General features: G+C 42.0%; 1 long non-coding RNA gene across 1 annotated transcript in view; it reads right to left on the bottom strand.

The window, feature by feature from the left end:
• The window catches only part of LOC124159882, an 86,865-nt gene extending 72,422 nt beyond the window's left edge, over positions 1-14,443 (bottom strand). The window contains exon 1 of the long non-coding RNA XR_006865045.1: positions 13,229-14,443. This is a non-coding gene — a long non-coding RNA (uncharacterized LOC124159882). The remainder of the gene's footprint in view (positions 1-13,228) is intronic.
• Positions 14,444-20,295: the final 5,852 nt, after the last annotated feature.

Raw genomic sequence — 20,295 nt, forward strand, 5'->3', positions numbered from 1 at the left:
TTAACCAAAGTCCTGGAATGAATTATACGAATGACATTAGAGAAAACTGAATGTCCTTCAAGCCCATGGAGTGAAACGCTAATTAGGAACCCTGGAATTAAAAAGCACTTACATTAGACAAAAGTTTTAGGCCTGGTAAGAATATGCCCGGGCAGCTCATTAATGTTTTAATACTAACAATGTTAGAATTCATGCATAAAAACTACTGCACTCTCGACATTTAATAAAATGATTGGAAAGACAATGCAATAAAAGACTGTACGATAATACTATACATAGGAATATAATATGCATCCACTTATCTTCTGAGGGAGGTGATTGAACTCCAAAAGCGTACATATAAATCAAAAGCAAAGCATAGAAAATAAACTAAGTGCATTATAACGACAAGTGCGAGGTTGTTCTTATTATTCTGCCGATAAACAATGGTGCATTTTTCATGGATGAATAAATGCAATGAATAAAATGAAAGTTTATGATCTTAATGAATAGAAGAATAAACATTCAGAGCCAAGACATCTGAAACGTGAAGTCGGAGCTTAATCATCCCGAGTCTTGGATTGATAGTTGCATTAAAGCATAGTATGCAAAACAGATTAAAGCGGCGTTAGTGTTCCAACTGCGGTCAAATCATCTCTTAAAATCTTACACCGTAATTTATGCAAACTCACCTCAATAGGTTCATCACGATGACCCTTTTAAGTATTACTAGTCCCTGGAGTTATACAGAGAACTTCTTTTTGCGGAAAAGCGGATTTTTAACCCGTAAAACTTGTTACGGGAACAAGGTGTTTTCACCAGAGTAATGCTAAATCGACGAACAATCCGTCAGAAGCGATAGCCCATCCAATACAAAAACGATAGAGGCGATACCGACAAAACCGTTAATATCGATGCCTTCCTAAGGCACCTACGACATCCCCATCGCCGTGACTGACCTGTTGAGATAGGTCAGTCATACTCCGCGGCTTTGTTTGAGGGAAAGGTCACAGGGATTTCTTGATTCTCGATAATACAATCTCTCGGTGAGCTCATAGCATCTCGAGGCTCATACCTTATAAGTGTAAACAAGGCCATCACGAAAAGAACTTATGTAAATTCCGTAACAGTTATTATCGCATGCCTATGCGCTCCGAAGATCACGATGAAATTGAAGTGCGCCTCTAGGATCTCCTTTCTCACATGTTATTCTGAGGAAATCATCATACTTATACTTATAAGCCTAACAAGTATTCAAAATTGATTATCGTCCTAAAGTTAATGTTAATCACTTATTTACTAGCGCTTTGTAAATCACCACGTTCATTAAAACTCTGAGGCTGTGCGTATTATCCGAGAGGAAGAGTTTCGTGCGAGTCTGATTAATCGTGTTTGCCTCTTATGTGCAATGTACATGAGTAACACCTTTAAGAAGTAGACGTCAATGAGAAAGGGCTGGGAACCAAAACAAAAAAATAAGGAATGACGGGAGCCGAAAAAATTCGTGACCCAAACCCGATCTGAGAAATCTGATCTACCCTCCCGATGACCTCTTAAAACGTTATATGACCCCGTAGGTTAATCACGTCCGCCGCGCCATTCCAGTAATGAGCTACATAAATTGTATTGAAGACAGCTCAATTACAAAGGTCGCCTTGCAAACATAAAGACATAAGAGGCCAACAGCACGCTTTTGCACTTTCTCCGTTTAATGCTGGTCGATGCTGACTGAAGCATACAACGGGTGAGGTCATGAACTAAGATTAAAACTTCGTTATCGGCGGTTAAAGCCAAATCCATTACAGCCCTACCTTTTTCATTTACGTGGACATGGCGGGTGGTTATCCCTTCCTTGATAATGAAAACTGATGAGGAAAACCTTCACCGAGTTTATCGGAGTGTACGTTTTCACCAAACCCCCCTCTCGCTGGACCAGACAGAACCCCCTGGTGGGAAGCCAACCAAACAGGTTGAGGCGGCTCCACACAAAGTGCGTGCCGCGAATGATGAACCTATGGCCCGATGAACAGTTATTCCGCGAACCATGCTGGCTAACACTATTATAAAACACACTCCCAAGGGTGGAATGCCTCGATAAGGAAATGCGCTGCAGTGGGAATCAATCTTAATTGATTCACGACTCCCGGAGTGGAGTACCTGGCGACGGACAACAGTGAACTAGTGACCTCATCATTGCGTGAAATAAGTACTGAATTAAATTGGTTGTTCCCGGCGATAATTTGTGGAATTTGATGAACGTTTAGAACGGATAACATAAACTTAGTTTTTCCTCAAAACTTTTACCAGAAGATGGATTTAACCGTAAAAACCACGGTCATGATTAAATAAGAAAGTCTGAGGAAAAAATTTTTAAGTCAAATCCAAAAAAAGAAGTGTACTGAATTTCTCAACCTAATATGAATCCATGCGATTTTGCGACGGCTGAGAATTTTTAGTACAAAACACGAAAAAAAGCTCATATGTATGTAAGCACTGGCGTATTTCATTATTGAACAATTAACTCTCCTTATGTACATGTGTAAAAGCTCCCAGGGTCGCTCAAATACCGTGAAGACAGAGTAATTCCACACTCCAGCAGAAAAAAAAATATTCATTCCTAAATTTTTTCTAATTTATTGAATACCATAGCGAAAAATATTCCTCAGTCAAAATATCACTAGATTATGCGCCCGAAAATGTTTTTTCAAATATAAAGACTATGATTCATGCTTTTTTAAGCCAAACTATTGATTCAAAGGCACTACTTGAAGGGTATTTGATTTTTAGTTTTATTTTAGTTTGAGATTGGTTTCTATAGAAACTTATTCGGTCCGAATTCAGTGCGTTTTTGGCATGCGATAAATATTCGACCATAAAAATTTCATTCAGCCAGAAAAAAAACTGAATTTAGTGTAAAGAATTTCCCTTGATTCATACTTGAAAGAAACTTTACACGGATGACCAGTCAATCTCCGAAGACGGCTGCGGTGGTGTTGCGTTCCGCAACGCATCAGCGAAAGTGAGAATTATGGAGTAGAGGATAGACCTGATGTAGTAAAAAAAAAACCTTCACTGCTCAACCTCAACGACTATTTGATAGGATTCTAAAAACTTTATGATGCTCGCTCGCTTTATCACGACGAAGAATTTCGATCCTTGAAACTCGGAAAACATGTTTTTTCCTTGTCTACCCAATGTATATACACGAAAGTTGTACGTGGAAAAAAATATTTGCCCCCAACAAACTAGGCGGAAGAAAAAGGCAGAACTGTAACAATCCGTAGGAGAAAAAAATTGTCGTTAGAGAGAGGGTAGCTGAGTAGTTAGTAACGGAATATAACAACCTGAGAATGTTCCAAAAGGCTATCACCAACCTCGTAAAAAAAACAGGATAGCCTCCCACGTCTTGGGACCGAAACCATCAGGAAGTCGGTAAACCAACTTAGGCAGAAAGCAAAGGTAATTTAAACAGGCGCTTGGAAGCATACAGTAAGATTGCTCGCTTCCCGTGGTACTTCAAGAGAAAATATTAAAAGGAATGGACGCAGGCACTCTGTCAGATTCATTCAAACTTATTCTCATGCAGCAGGTAGATTTAATGCTAGATTCAGTTAATAAATAAGTTACTTGTAAACTAAAATTATAACAAATGGTAGAGAATATACCCATTTTATTTGTTCAGATGGGTTGCTATGTTTCAGAAGCATTTTCAAATACGCACTCAAAGTTCTCTTAATCAAGCACCGTCAGTTAGTACCTGAAGATTCGGTTGAGACGCTGAAAATTGAGTAGATTAATCTGGAAAGCGAATTAATACTTTCTGTTTTCATTCTTACGATCATATTCCATGAGTTTATGCCTGACTCCGTCATGAGTTGAATAGAAAACCAGAAAACTGAAGAGCAGAGCATCTGGGTTGATATGTAGTAGACGGTAGTGAGAACAGTAAATAACTCAGAGAGCTTGTTGAACTTTGCTAGCAATTAATCCACCTTAATAGGTTCCTTTTAGCCTTCCTAGCTCTTCACTCATCTTGTCTTTAAATAATAAATCCCATAGCCTCTTCTCTCTTTCACCAAAAGGCTGACCTCACACGTTGGCTGTCATTCAAAGTTATTGATCGTCCTGAAGTTCTTAGGCATTTGCCGCCTGACCCTGGGGGCCGTTTAGTTGAGGCATGCAGCTAATCCCGATACTCAAAGAGTTGAAGCGAAATTTCTATGAATTTCCCAGCAGTAACAAGAAAAATTATCTCGGCTCATGCTGATTAATTTACGCTCCCGTTTCTTTTTTGCTACTATCTAAAATAATAATTCCGAATGAGGTCCCGTTGACCCAGCACGTGACGGCGGAGAAAATAAAAGACTGGATGCGTGGCGTGGTAGGGTCCGAGATGAGCTATTCCAAACCGTTTAGCGCCCGGATCCGTATGCAGACAAAGAGCGCGGTAATTACTGACAACGCACACTACAGAGTTTGACGCGCGTTGAGACGGTTAATCACGTCGCGCGGTGGGAAAAGGAGAGGATCGTTTCGACGAGGAAATCCAACCAAAGCACCAACCACCCACCACTCATCAGGGAGCCCCTCGCACTCTCTCCCTCCTTCCCTAGTCTTTCACCGCTACACCACCCATTACTAAGTGATCGACTTCGCTTACTTGGAAGGAACGCTCGCCACCGCCTCCTCTTCGATGCACCGAGGGGAGGAGCCGCTCCACCCGCCAGAGCCACCACCCTTCGGGCCACGCGGGGCTATTACGCGCCACAAAGAGGCCTCCTGCACCGTTTCCCTCATCGCATCACTCCCGCTCGACCGATCGCCTTCTCTCCTTTTTCGCGGCTTATTACTCGTTCGAAACTTACGCTATAATCTTAAAATTGTCACAGTATGGAGAGCAAACACTTCCTATCGCGAAGCAAGCAAATTATTTATTTATTTAATCCAGCCCAAAAGCAGCACGAGGCCAATTACACAGGACAAGCAATAGCAGGAGAAGCAATTTAATAATATTGAGCAACGTAACCAATAATGAAAAAAAAATTTCAACAGTATTTAGAAATAAGGAAGAAAGAATAGTAAAATTCATCGGGTGGTGCGAGTAGTAGGAGGAAAATTACGATAGTGATGGTGCAAGATGGATGAGGGTTGAAAAAAACGAATCAAAATTTGGAACACATTTGGCGTGGTTAATATATACCTGTTGGTCATACGTAAAAATTTCACTTTCAAAAAATCTATCACTCACACATTCAACCCGAAGATTAACGATGGAAAAATTCCTCGAGAGACTTACACATTTGAGGGCATTGAGATGGGTTGTCTTCGATCGTCCAAAGGCTTTGATTGGAATAGGTGAACGTAGAGCTCACCACCGACTGAATCGTACGCGTATAAGAATTTCTCATATGGGTGAAGGGGTGATTTTTACCCTGGGCCACCTCGTCCTTTGCAATTGCAAAAATGCTTCATCCGAGATTGGACCCTAAGGCTGACCTATCACCAAACAAACGCTCTACTCACTTGAATAACACGCTCCCCTTTCAAGGAAATACTTAGGTAATTTTTTTTAGATTTATAAGGTAGTCAAGAGTCTTATCTACTTTGAATATCCTGACAATTTTAAAATGATAACGTGCATGTTTAAAGAAAGTAATGCGTCATGAAAAAATATCAGAGGAGCGGGAGTTTTCTCAGTGAAAAGGCGGAGAAAGATGAAAGAAGAGGTGGATTAAGGAAATAAAAATTCCTCGAGAGACTTACACACAGGAGGGCACTGAGATAGGGGGTCGTCGATCGGCCAGGGGCTTCGGTCATCCCCCGAGAGCACACCGCTCCGCCGAGAACGCCACACTGCTTGGGGAGAGATGAAGACGAGGGGAAGGAGCGGCGGTTACTCTGGCGGCTTCTCAGGAAGAGCGTGGCCCCTCAAGGGGTGCTGAGGCTTCCCGCCGCGGGAGGGCGAAGATTGTCCGCTCCGGACGAGGGATAACTCGCGGGCCACACTCCAGCGGAAAACACCAACGGCCTTTGCAAAGACTTAGCGTTGCTGTAATTATCTCGTAACAGCACCGTGGCACCACTTGGAATAAAATATCACTTTGTTCACAATAAACTCATGGCACTTTCACAACACTGAGGAAAAAACTTGAGAGGAAAATAACGTCCCAACTAGTGTTGGAGCAATAGTTTGATTTTTAAAAATAAATGCCAACTCCCGAGGAGTAGCTCAAGGAAAACAAAAATGATGAATGTAGTTGGTAATGAGGGCGTCTCAGCCACTCTTCCAGAGTTGTTCCGCGTGCGAACGTCGAGGACCGAATGCCGAAGGCGTGCTCTTGCGAGGGAGGAGGGGGAGAGGGAGAAGGCAGGGGTGGCGGATGGGAGGCTGGTTCCAGGGGTAGGTTTCGAGATTAGGGTGGAGGTGGGGGGTTGTGCAGAGGTTTGGGAGGTGGGGGAGGTAACAATGCTTGCGGGGGGTTGGGAGGGGAGGGAGGGAGGTTCTGGCTTTGGGGTGGTTTTTGCGATGGGTGACCAGGATAGGAGAGAGGAGGAGAAGGATAGGAGGAGAGAGTGAAACAAGTAGGTGAGCGCATAGGAATGGGATCTTTTCGCAGGAGTGGGAGAGGAACGGGACCAGTTAGGTGGCAGCGTAGGGAGCCAGGGGTGGCGGGAACTATTGGGGAGCGAAGGAGGGGGGAAGAGATCCAATGGAGAAGGGGATAGACTCACGAAAGGGAGGATGTTCGGGGGGTGTGGGGACTGGGGCCTCCGCCGTAGCAGAATGGGTGGTGGAGGGTTTTGGTTTTGAAGGGGGACGAGGTGGGAGGAGGAGGAAGTTTAGGCGGTGGCGAAACGCGGGCGGAAAAGGTGGTCCTCAGGGTGTCCATGACGACACATCCTCTGCCCACTCCACTCCTCATCCATCCTCCTCCGAAAGACACATATTCCCTGGCGTGCACCAAGAACTTCTTTTTCCTTCCGAGGAAGAACCGTCTAGATATCTTCACACCCTGCTGAAACGCATTGGGGATTCTTGGAAATTTTTTGGGGAGGGCTTTATCCCGAGCTGTCTATTTATCGAAACAATTTTGTGTGACCTGATATGAATGTAGCCTATTTTCCTCGTCGTAAGTGACTGCGTAGGTATTCCACGATAACGCTTGATTCGTAAGCGTTGAAGGCGAAGAGAGGAGGAATGGATGTGTTGGTGGCATGAGGGGAGTTGAAGCAGTGAAACTGGCAAAGCACTAAGAATCAATGGCTAAGGATGGATCTTGAACAGCAAATTTTGATTGTCAATTATTACGCAGGCAAAGAATATGATGACTTATTGATTTTTTAATTTTATTGCTCACGAGGGATCAGTGGCAAGGAAGAATTTTACTTTATTTTTCACAAATATGAAGAGATGGAAATATTTCTCTTCCACTTCCGTCACTTCTTTTCATTTTTTCCACAGAATTTTTCAAAAAAAAAATTAAAACACTTCTCAGAATTTTTTAAACTAAAGATTATTTTATTAAAATTATTTAATAATGAAAATAATTCATGAAATGTTTTCTTATCGTTTACCTACTTATGCCATCATGAAGAGTATTGACACTCATAAGACACTTCTGCTGATAAAGACAGCAGAATATCGCTTTTGGCTAGTTCTATATCTTACCAAAATAAAATTCCGGAATAGAAATGCCAGTATCTATTCATTCAGCATCTCACAAACGTACAATCCATCACTGAAGAATTGCTTATAGTTTTTACCCCACACTAAATATTTCGGTGGTCACTTACCATATTGATGGCACGAATTGACTGTTGCATTTCGATGCAGAGTGATGAATGAATTATTGATGGCGAATTGTTTGTATACACTATTAGACCTCCGACGTTCATGGAACTGATATATAACGCTGAGTTGCAGTTGAAGGTAATTCTACTCACGTTCGAATCTTAAGATTAAGCTATGAAGACCCAATATATTCACCAATCGAGAAGTTTCGACAATCGACTTCTAGTGATAATCAAAGATTATCTACAACTGACGAATATGAAAAATCAAGGATCTTCTACGATAACTAACCTTCTTGGAAAATATAATTAATAGCTGTATTTGCTATGTTCAATACACCACCATCTACGAAAGCATTACATATAACTTCGGCCGCCGAAAGTCGATGACAAAATCGATCTTAGAACAAGCCGAGGCTTGGAGAAAAAGGGCGAGTTCAGAGCGAGGAGAGAAAGGTTTGGACTGAGGTGTTTGAGGAGTAGAGTGCGTAAAGCAACGGCGGCAGCAACCATGATTCATCAACTCCTCACGGTAATTAGCTCAAAAGCAGTTAAAGGTGATTAATTATGGAGGCAACGGTGGCGGGGCAAAAAATCGCTTCTGAAATGTTCCATCGGGATGAGGGATGGGAAGCGGAATCAATGGACCAGCAAGGGAATTTAAGATGGGTTGCGGGCAGCAGCGAGCAGGTTGTGTTACAGAGCGCGAGCGGCAAATAGGTTTTCTCGTCGGCCGAACGCTCGCTGCCCGATGAAATGTTAAACGGCGCCGCACAAAAAAGTGGCAAATTTATTTCCACCTCCGGCCACATCGAGACTTGATGATTTTCAGGCCTTCCGTTTCGAGTACCCATCTGCCCTCTTTCTCGTTGTCTTGAGATTAGGAGGAAAACCACACGAAGAAAAGTTTATATTTTATAATTGGTAATCAGATTTTAAGTGCCACGGATCTGTGCTAAAAGTGCCGGAATAAAACATTTCTAATCTATAAAAATCTTTATGGCATAATAAAATATCCTATTGAGATGAGTGAGACAAACATTAAACATTTGTAACAATCATTTAGCTTGGTGCTCTTCCTTCCCTTGATAAAGTTATGGCCACGACTCTGAACAAAAGAAAGTTCATTCCAGTCGGGAGAGAGCAGCCGATTCATACATTCATTTTCACTACAAAAATTCAGATTTTTGACAGCCGATTCATATATTCATTTTCACTACAAAAATTCAAACATAATATTAACCAAATTTGCACATTCACTCTGCACTGTGCAACAGAAATGCGTCCCATATCATTGGAGAGAGAAACATCCCTCGGACTAAGGTGCGGAGAAAAACATGGAGACTAAAACATAGTCCGCGGAATTACAATCGAATTTTCTATACGAATCGGTTTATCCCCCTTCCTATAATCTATATAAAATAATGGTGAGACTTCCAGTCAAGGTACTACAGTAACAGCACCATATCCTTGACGCCGGCCTCGGTGGCGGCGGGGTATCGTCCTCGCCTGCCGAAAAAGAGGTCGCGGGTTCGAGTCCCGCCTGGGTAGGTTTACCCGGTCCAGGGCATGGTTGTTCGTTTCCATTTACTTGCAACATTTGTTGAATACCCCGGTATAAAATGGCGAATAAGAACTGTATCCTGTGGTTTGAGAATAAAATAAGTGAAATAATAAATAAATAAAACTCTTCCCAGTCGCAATTCCAACGGTTGTTTCCGAGGCAACGGATGAAATTCGGCTGCAACGATTCCGCACTCGGCTCTCTTTCAAATTGCTTCCCAACATCTTAGCCGCACGGTTTCGTCTCGCGCCGACCAGGGCGCAGCAAAAACAAAAAAATACCAAAAAGGGTGAGAATAAGTAATTCGCGTAAGGCGCGCGCGTTGACCACCCACCCACACGACTGCGGATGGCAGGAGGGGAGTGGGGGTGGGGGGGAGGCGTTGTAGGCGCTTGTAGGGGAGCTGAGTGTGGTGTGGTCTCCGCAGTGCCCCAGTGGCCCCGTTTTGCTGCTGCCACCGACCATAGGGAGCGGCACCGCTGAAATGGCGAGGGTAACGAGAAGGCGGAGAGGGAAGCAGTGAATTTCGTCTTCGCGCGAACAAGCCGTGTGCCTCTCTGTTGGCCGTGGGTGTGTGTGGCAGTGACGTAGCCAGGGGGGGGGTCCGAAACCCCTCCCTCCCCCCCCGAAATATAAAAGCACAATTATTTTCCTTCATAAAAGAAAAAAAATCATAGAAAGATCATGAATTTACAAAGTATTTTTTAACAAATGAAGTTTTTTTCAGATTACGAAAAGTGTTAAAATTTTAGTTTAAAACCCATTACTTAGTACCCTATTTTTAAAAAATTTCCCCCCCTGGTTTTGGACCCCCCCGAACGAAATTCCTGGCTACGCCAACGGTATTTGGGGGAGGGGAGGGGGCAATAATCGCAAGAGACACCCCCCTACCCCTGGAGCAGATTCCACAAGTGTATTCCCTCTGTCTTGCTTCCTTCCCAGCCAACACCCACATCTTCTATGCGACAGGATAGAAGTTAGGTACCTAGGCGGCGTTGGAGGGATACAGAGGACTAGGGAATTTAGAAAGAAAATGTTTGCCCCGGATAAGTTTTTTGATTCACCGAGTCCCGAAAGGTCTCTCTGTTGAGCATGGGTAACCATTTTTTTCGGACAATAATTGATTTATAATATTTCTTTAAAAATAACTGTGATCTAAAACCTTCAGGGTAGGTGCCTGGACGGGTGAAAGAAGAAAATATAATTTTTCATAGGTGCACTCTCAGAAATCTTGCAGAAGCAATGTAAAATATCATGGTTAACGCAAAATGACAGTTCCGGCGATGATTGTGTACCACACGGCGTATTTTAGGAAGCCACAACAGCTGGCGAATTATCTTCACTCCTTCTCAACCAAAGACTTTGGAGATTTTGAGTTTTTTCTTCGAAGCCAGGTGAGGCGAATGGGTTTTCTCCATGGAAGTAACGAACTTTATAGCATTGGTTTCAAACTATAGAAGTGACGCGTAATATGCAACGGAATGAAACCCCACGAAATAAACTATAAATACGTTTTTATGATTCACGAATAAGTAAAAATGTACGCCATCACCAACCAATAGATGACAATTAAAATTATAATGCGTTGGTGGAATTCGATTTTTGAAATATATGCGGAAATAAGAGTTTTATTTCACTTCTAAATCGTGATATGTTAAGTTCAATCCAGCAGCAATTAATTTATGTACAATGCGAAACTGTGAAATTATGTCACAAAAAATGGACGATGAAGTAAATACGAAGTAGAATTCCACAGCACATTTTGGACCTGTATTTTAATGGTTCGTTTTGTGGTTAATCATAAAAAGTACCCTTTACTGATTTTGTCATGATTGATGTAGGTGTAAGTAAAGAAAGCACAAATGATTTATACTGAAGGAATGCTGACTGATGAGCGATCCATCCCAAAACAAAAGGCTTCATTCCATTGGAAGAAATTCTGTTTTTAATCACGTATATATGGTCATGCTAAATTCGTATTCTGATGGTACGCATTGGTAAAAATACCATGTCGCAACAGATAAAATCAGATCATCATTTCACTGTTAAAACCTATACGGATGCGTAGATGAAAAGCAACAGATTTCAAAATCTCTAACTAGATGCATTAAATAACGGAACTAAGGTAGCAATAAAAAAAGAAGAATAACAGACTAGTTATGTATACAACACAAAAATTAATCGCGATATTAATAAGGCGTCACTTAAGTCAAGCCTATGAATTGTTTGCCCATCAGATAACGGCATTTTTTATGTTACCCTTACATTGAGTGCGTACCATGGAAAATATCTGGTGTCACTCATTTGGATAACTTATATTTTGGACATATGCAACATCAGCCAAAAAATAATAAGCGTGACTTCAGAAATATTGAGTGATATAAAAGGGACAATAATAGCAACTTCAGAAGTTTCTAAGTGAATTATTTAACTTGGATATTACACAAAAAATGAAAAAAACACGCATGTGTCTAAGAATAAGTGTTTGGAATGAAATAAATATAGAAAATAGTATGAAGATTACTTATATGTGACTAATAAAATCCTCAGCACTTTTTACAACCTGCCATCCATAGTAAACAACAGATGCATTAAATCTTATACATTTCTGATCATTAAGTCTGTCTCGGTAGCTTTTCTGCTCCCTTGCGCCCAAGTAAGGCCATTGAGCATTTTAGCACTGTTCACAAGCTGCAATTAATACATGCACACCGTTTTACATATCTTTAGATACATGTAATTTTGTTAATAATTTGGAAAGTCGCTGAAATTGACAACGCTAACTTGAATACGTAAAGGTAAGACCGTGTCATATTTCAGTTTTCGGGTGAGGATGTAGGTCGCTGGCTTTATTTCGTTGATTAATACAGTTTATTGTGAGAAATAACACATGTCAAAAATCAATCACTGTCCGGAAAAAAATCGGCTACCTATGCTCAACTGAATCATACTCCAGGAGCCCTTACTGGGCACGGTGAATCAAAAAACTTATGCTGGGCACATCATGTCACTCTAAAAATCCCTTAACCCTTTTGATTTTGTGGGACGAAAATGGGACCGCATACATCCCCATCCATTTGGCCTTTTCCCCGCGCGACGGGAGGCTAGGAGTTTCGCCGCCCAGAATGGCGGGCTCCGCGGCCGCACGGTAGGAAGCAAGGCTCCCCGTGAAAAGCGCGCTCCGCACACAGCACTTGTACCGCGGAAACACGTGGTCTCCTTAGCGGTCCGCTGAGAGGGCGACTCCCGCCAGACGGTGCGTCTCCCAGCCGGCAAGGGAACCGAGGGAGGACAGGAGAAACAGAACACAACCGCGTAAGGGAAGAGCACAAAAAAAGACATAGCCTTACTACGTAAGTATTTTTTATTTCTCTACTTAATCCTCCCCTATTTACTTTCGAGCCACCAACTACCCACATACAGTGCCAGCCTCACTGTCTCCTTGCGAGAAAAAACAAAATCGGTGTGATCTCTTCCGCAATCCCTTCGCGCACAGAAAGTAAACAATGTAGGATCACTACGGTGCAAGAATTTCTCTGCGTTAGCTATCGGAAGTACGGAAGGGGTGGGGAAAACGGTGTGTAGGGGGCGGTAGGTGGCGAAGAGGAAATTCGAGTTCTCCAGGGTTGGAGGGTGGGAGGGGAGGAGAGGGCAGAGGGTTGGAGAGGGGATAAAATCAGGAGACGGAAAATGAACTCGCACTTGGGCGGAGGAGAAAACTATGTTCGGAGGGGGGCATGCCCATATCTGCGATTCGGAATTCTTACGTATTCGGTAAATCGAAAGAGTAGACAAAAACAAATGAAACGCAAGAACCTTATCTTCACGTCTTCGAATCGCACGTTCACTTAAAAGATGACTCAGAGAAATGCATGTACCATTTAAAAAACTCACCTCTCGGTTCAGCGAGATGTCAGTCGCGAGGTTGAACTGGGAGTCGCCCGAGGAGCATTTTGCCGCCTCGGATGTGACAGGAACGAACGCCGCGGAACTTCGGAGACTCCGGACCGGCGATTGGCGACGTTGCCTCCCGTACTAGTCCAATGAAACTCTCTCGACTCAAGCACGAGTATTTTTTGGTGATTGATGAGGATCGACAGGTCACTCTTGATAACAATACATTCAACTCTCGTAGGTCGACACGAACAGTTGATGATATACGTATATAAACATCCAAAATCAGCACCGCCACATTAGGAAGCGTCACAAATTACTTAGATGACACTAAGTAACAAATGAATACGTGACATGTCTTCAGAAGTTCCCTCAATTATATTGTCAACCGAGTTTTTTCGACGTTGTAAACTTCTGAAAAACCCTTGTCCTCGCCGTGAACACAACTCTCCATGCAGCTGAATTGAAAAACGAAGAAACCGTCCAAACACTGTCGGCCAGCCGACAATATCGTGTCTTGAGTCAGGTTCACGCAGTTTCAATTTAACTTGCTCGGTAACCTGTGCGCGCAGTTGACCGGTGTATGAAAAGAGCCGCGGGTCATCAGACTAGCAATGCCCGAACGATCAGTAGATGAAATAAAACGGTGATTTTTTTCACACGGACCGGAAATATTTTGGAAAACAAAAACACATGTAGAGTCCACGCCCCCGCTGTCCTTGTGCGGCACTGCCGGTGGGCTACACACACGCGAAATATTCTCTCCTCTTCCGAGTCAAGTCGGGAGCGCTTTCCTTCCGGGGAAGTGGTGTGGGATAAGTGGTCTCTTCCCTCCCCCCGTCCACCTCAGCATGTCTCCTCTTTTAACACAACTCCCGGGATGGGTGTGGTGGTGGTCGGTCGCATACGAAATTGCGGGCGGGCGGGTTCGGAAAACTTTTCGAGTAATGGGCGTTTTTATAATCTCCCTCTCCTCACTGTTTTTTTAAAAATATTCATTCCTCGGGGCTTTTTTTAACTTTTTATAATTTTTTTCGATAAAAAAATGAGCCGGCACACGCAGGAGGGTGAACTGTCTCACACACACGCACACTTAAGCACGAAACCGGGCACCACCTTGTAACTCTGAGTGATCGTCTCTCGTCCGTCTCGCGCCGCTCCAATACTACGACATCTACGCAGGCGACGCACGCGGCCAATTCCCTACTACCTCCCTCCGACACTAACCGGAGAGTTCTGGGATACCGGGAAGAGAGAAGGCTTTCCTCCCCTCCTTTCCGCCCCCCCCCCCCCCCCCGCGATTCTCCCTCCCCTACTTTTCCCGCTACTCCCCCTCCCCCTCATCTCCCTCCCCTCCAAACACACCCACCTCCTCCTCCTCCTCTCCTTCCGAATACATCCCTCCCCTCCTCCCCCCACTCCTTTTCTTTCACCTTCCCACTCTCTCCTTCCCTTCTCCATCTTCGCGCAAGCTGCAAAACTCTTCCTTCATTCTTTCTCCTTCCACTTCTTTATCACCATCTCTTTTTCCCCACTCAATCCTCTCTTTCTGCTCCATCTCCGTCTTTGCCTGTTTTTCTCCCCACACGCATTTACCTTGGCGATTTCTCCCTAGAGAATGATGATAATTCCTCTCTTATTCCAGGGTAATACTTATAATTATACGCATTTTTCATTTATGGCAGTGAAATCCTATCACCGGTGAGATGCACCACTCCATTTCTCTATTTCCCAGGAGTCCACCTCCGATTCTCCGATGGTCGTGCCCTTCGTCATCCGCCCCTGTTTTCGTCATCTATTGGGGGGACTTATCCTTCTGTACACTTTCTGCGTTGGTAACATTTTCTTACTCCATAACACTCTTTCAAACTATTTTTGGGTAAGAAAATGTTACCTACGTAGCAATTCCCGAAAACAACCACCAACATTGATAAAAGAAGCTGTGAAAATCCTCATACGAAAAAGTTCCCTATCTTGTCCTATTATTTGGTGTATTTCCTCGAGTCTCACCCCATCCTAAGGCCCTAAGGTGAGCACACGCCGCCAGAACTAAGTCTCCAAGTCTTTACATATTTGCTTTTCCTATAGTCCACGTTTCTGATTCGTCGAGTGCTACCGCCAATGTGATTAAATGGATATTTTCACATACTCTGTCCTAGAAAATCAAATATCCTAAAATTATTATGTTAAACTAAATATTGATCATAAGCACGTAGGCTCCTTTGAGGGGGAAACATGACTTTTTACTTCACTACTTCGCGTTTTCTTCTTCCTCTGCATCGCATGATATTTCTTCGAGAGATAATCCTTCTTAAAATGGCTAGGAATTTTCGATAGCCCATGCTGGGTATCTTATCCCTGACTTTAGGACAATATCAATCACAGTCATGTAGGCTTTTGGGAAGGAGAAGCACAGCTTATCTTCATTTCTTCTCCTTCTTCACCCCTTCATAGTCTTTCTAAACATCACTCTTTGTTGGTTGACGGTTGATGTTTGAAGACCTATGCTATTTAAATTGTCATACAATGGATGCTCTTGAGCAATGATTACCCTGAATGATTTTAATCATGAGTTTCCCATTCTATTTTTCGAGTTCGCTCGAATGTACTAGGTATCCAAAAACAATATTTAAATTGTTATTTTTTCATTTTTTCACTTCTTTGCGTTGACATCGGTTGTTCATGTTCGATGATTCATATATGATTTTTTCCTTCAAGTTGATCGAGTAAATTTCGCATTTTATTTATTTTCAAGTCTTAAGATTTGATTTTTGATACTTTGATTTTTGTTTTTTTTTCTTTTTTTTCGTAAAGGTTTATGTAAGAATCTCTGCCGAAGCCACCATTCTTCTGAATGCACACTGAAGGCTTTCTTGCATCACTGTTGAACACTTAATTATGTTTCTGAGAGTTGAAAGCGTCGGTTGTTACCATTACCCTCAACATTCCTAATATTTTAAACTTCAGCTTCATGCTATTGCATTAAATCTGATTTTAGGTGGTAATAGATTTAGTATCTGTATTATATAGCTATCATAATGACGTAATGTTTGAAAAAGTTGCTCTGTACACCCATTTCCGTTCATTTTAATTCAAAAAATGAATGCACCTGTTAAGAACCGCAAAGGGTGAGGTCTTGTCAGCTGTTATTGAGGTATCGGTTTGGTATCGGAGAGAGGAATATCTGTCCTAATCCAGATGGAAGAGAAAGAAGAGAATTCTACCCTCATCCTCGCTCGAGGAGAAAACTGTCCCCACCCACCCTCCCCTCTCTTTACAGTTCCTCAAACTCTCCCCCTCCCTCTCCCCGGGCCCATTCCCCCTCCTTCTCCCTCCATTACTACTACTACGACAACTCCGTGTATACTCACTCCCTCACTTCCACGCCGTCCGAGTGGCGGCCGAGCGAAGACGGAAACGCACGAATCAAACATAACTCTCTTTCCGCGCGCCTTCCATCCGTCCATCCAGTGCGTACGGGCTACAACGTGCGTGTATGTACCACATACTCATGCGTTCATGTGTAGTGGCGTAGCCAAGAGGGGGCACGAACCCCCCCGAAACCAATTGATTTTAGCAGATAAAATTTAACCTATAAATCAAATTATTCTACTCCACCAATACCAGGAAGCTAAATTAATATTGTCTATCATTTTTTTTCTATTATTTAGTTCTTTTAGCAAAATCTAATAATTGTAGTGATTTAAAAAAGCTCTTTTTTGGAAAATTTGGTATTTTTTATCCTAGTATGTTTCAGCGAAACATCTTCCTGACTACCTATCAATTCATGGGAATACCCAGCAAGGGGCAGGTTGGGGAAGCTGCCCCCCCTAGAAGCAAAAATTGCAAAAGTCTTGAATAATCAATACTGAATTGAATCAAAAATATTCAAAAAATTTTCTTTAAACCCACGAAAAATGATATATATAAGTATAAGATATGTAACTAAAATAAAACTATTTTTTCAAGGAAATAATCTCACAAATCCCATGGCTTGCCCCCCCCCCCCTAGTTATGATCTTGGTAACGCCCTTTCATCAATTGTGTAATTTTAATGGACAACATAGCATAAAATGTGATTCATTGAGACAATAATGTTCACATTTTGCTTTAAAATTGAGGCTTGGGTTCTATCCCTCTGTTCCTCGGGTCGTTTCCTCCACCCCCCCAAATCATCGTCCTGCCTACGTCCCTGCTTTTGGGTGACAGACTTTGTGTCTCTCTATGATTGTTTCCTCGCATCATTAAGAACACGTGATCTCTATTTCGGAATGCTTCGGTATTGAAATGAACAGCTTAAACACTCTTGATTTAGTGAATGGGTATTTTGTGATTGTGGCCGTGACTACTCAGAATTAGGAGGCAAGTGGCTGTGCTCCTTTATGATAAAATTTTCTTTCTAGCTTATGGTATCTTATACTTGGCTTTTATGCATGTTGTAGCTAAGCAATGGTAAATGTCGGTATCTAAGGTAGGAATCTAAGTAAAAAGTGCTGAGAAGAGTGGGAGAAAAGAGGAGCCTTCTGAAAACCTCATTTAGAATTCGGGACAACTTAGTTGGCCACATAATGAGACATGATGACCTGATGAAAACAATCGTAGAAGGACAAGTGGAAGGGAAGAAGGGCAAGGGACGGCCCCGAATGAGTTACATAGGACAGGTTATAAAGGCTGGAAAGGAGAATAAATACTCAGCGATGAAAAGGTTACCGGATAGAAGAGAGAAATGGAGAGCTGCGTCAAACCAATCTTAGTTTTGTTGACTAATAATGATGTAGAGTAATCATGTTTTTCAATGTTCCGCTAGGTAGGTAGTAGGCAGATACTTTTTTTAAATATTGCGGCTAATAAGGTTTTCTTTAGCTTAAGATTTTGGGAGTGATGCATTGAACCAATATGGGATTTACCCTCACCTAAACTAAAGAACCTTGGTGCCAAATGCAAAATGTCATGTTCATCATGATATATATGGAGCATTAAACATAAAACATAAAATTTGATGAAAATTTTCACGCTTATAACAGAACCAGTCAATAATTCTTAAAATTGACAAAATAAATTAAAATTATTTTCAAAAGAGAAACAATTGCATCTGGGACTGGAAAACCAGCATTACCATGATAGGGATAGTGGAGATCACAAGTGATGCATGAGACTGTAAAAGCGGGTCTGATGAAATCCGATTTACTTAATCAATTATTTAGGCGATTGGTACTATTATTGAGTTCGAAGTTGGGGGATGAGAAATTTTATCGTGTGTTCCTTTCATCTTGTTAAACAGTAGCTGCCTCGCTTGGGCAAAATATTGGTTTCGTCACAATTTTGTCAGGAAACGTCAGTGGCGTAGCTAGGAATATGCATTGGGGGGGATGGCCTGGGGTGGTGACCCCCCCCCCATGCAAAATCTGTTAAAGTTTTTGAAAATTGACATGCCATGTAATACATTTTACACCATTTCGGCCATAAAAATTGAGCTTTAAGTAGATGCAGTAATTATGTGTCAAAACTAGTCAATAGTTTTGAATTTTTAAAAACATTTTCTGAGGCTTTGGGGGGGGGGGTGGTCCTATCTAATCATGCCCCCCATAGTTACGCCACTGTGAAAATTCATTCGGGATCACTAATTGCACACGCCTCATGTGTAGCCCTTCGTATAAGCAACGCGAGTAACTAGCCGACAACTATGATGCGAAAGGGTTCCTCAGGTGAAAATGTCAACAGTGGACGTCATTGGTCCAATGTTAACATCAACTGCCACAACGGTGTTATGTATAAGGAGGCGCAGTCTTTTTATTTGCACCATCGAAGGTGCATAGGTAGCTACCCTTATGTTTATTTCCGGTTCCACGACATAACAACAACTGTGGCAGTAAATCCTTTTCTCTGAGATGCACGGACGGCATTTTCTTTGATGGACTCCGAGACAGCCTCCGCCAAGAATGAAAATCATCTTCGTTGAACTTAGGAGCTGTGTGCTTCTTTCTTGCTCTTGTGTTGTTTCCGGTCTAGCGACCATTATGAAATGAAAAATGGCCGGGGGAATAAAAAACAGATGAAGGGGAGAGAGAGAGAGCTAGGCCCTCGAGAGGAGCACTTCGCGTTACAACGCGCTCAATTAATATGACGAGAGAACTCTTGAGTATCCGCGAGCAACAGGTTGCGAGCCGTGGAAAAAATCTTTATATATTCCGCACGTTACTTCAGGACGTCGATGGTCCTAAATCCCTTAAGGGCCTACAGATGGGACGTAAAGCATTAATGGAAAATGTTTATTGGAGTGATTCTCGACCAAAAAAGGGGACGAGGTCAAATTCTCTTCTCGGAAGATAAACATTACAGGGCTACGTAGGTTTCTATGTGTTACGCGCAGTGCCTGCGTCGAATCTGTTTGAATGAGGGCTATAAGTTTTTAAAAATATACTTTGTGATTACTCATTAAATATATTTAATATAATTCATAATTTTCTTTGAGTTTTTGATTGCGATTAAAATTGCATGGGTTTACACGATTTCAGTCTCTTAGCGAAGCGATTGTAAGCTCGATTATGTATATGTTTAGTCAATGATTCACCATGCCATAAAGCATAAATTCATGATTCATTCGTAATGGGATGTTTTAGTGGAAAATTCTTATGAATATTATAGCTAAACCTAAGAGGATATTGACCTTATTATTGTGAAATGTGTTATTTATAAAATTAAAGAAAAACAAATTAAGGAAATTGATGTGACATACCTACTTTGCAACTGTTCAGCTGCTTTGTAAATTGCTATGTTACAATATTTATGTTTGTGTAAATTTTAATTAATTAGATTACAATATATTTTGCTGAACCCATCTATATTTGTTCTTTTTTACAAAAATTTTTGTGGACATTTATTAACCATTTTTTAATAATATGTTTCCTTTCGATTTGCTCTGATTCCTCATTAAAATTCCGGTGTTATCAAAATCGAAAGTGTGGTTTATCAATTGCATGGTAAAAAGTGTACGGTACTATATGCTTTTTAATATGATTCTATGATGTTAAATCCTATTTTTTCGGTTACGGGATGTTTGCCTTTAA

Source organism: Ischnura elegans, chromosome 5 (assembly GCF_921293095.1).
Source record: "Ischnura elegans chromosome 5, ioIscEleg1.1, whole genome shotgun sequence".
Classification (NCBI taxonomy): Eukaryota; Metazoa; Arthropoda; class Insecta; order Odonata; family Coenagrionidae; genus Ischnura; species Ischnura elegans.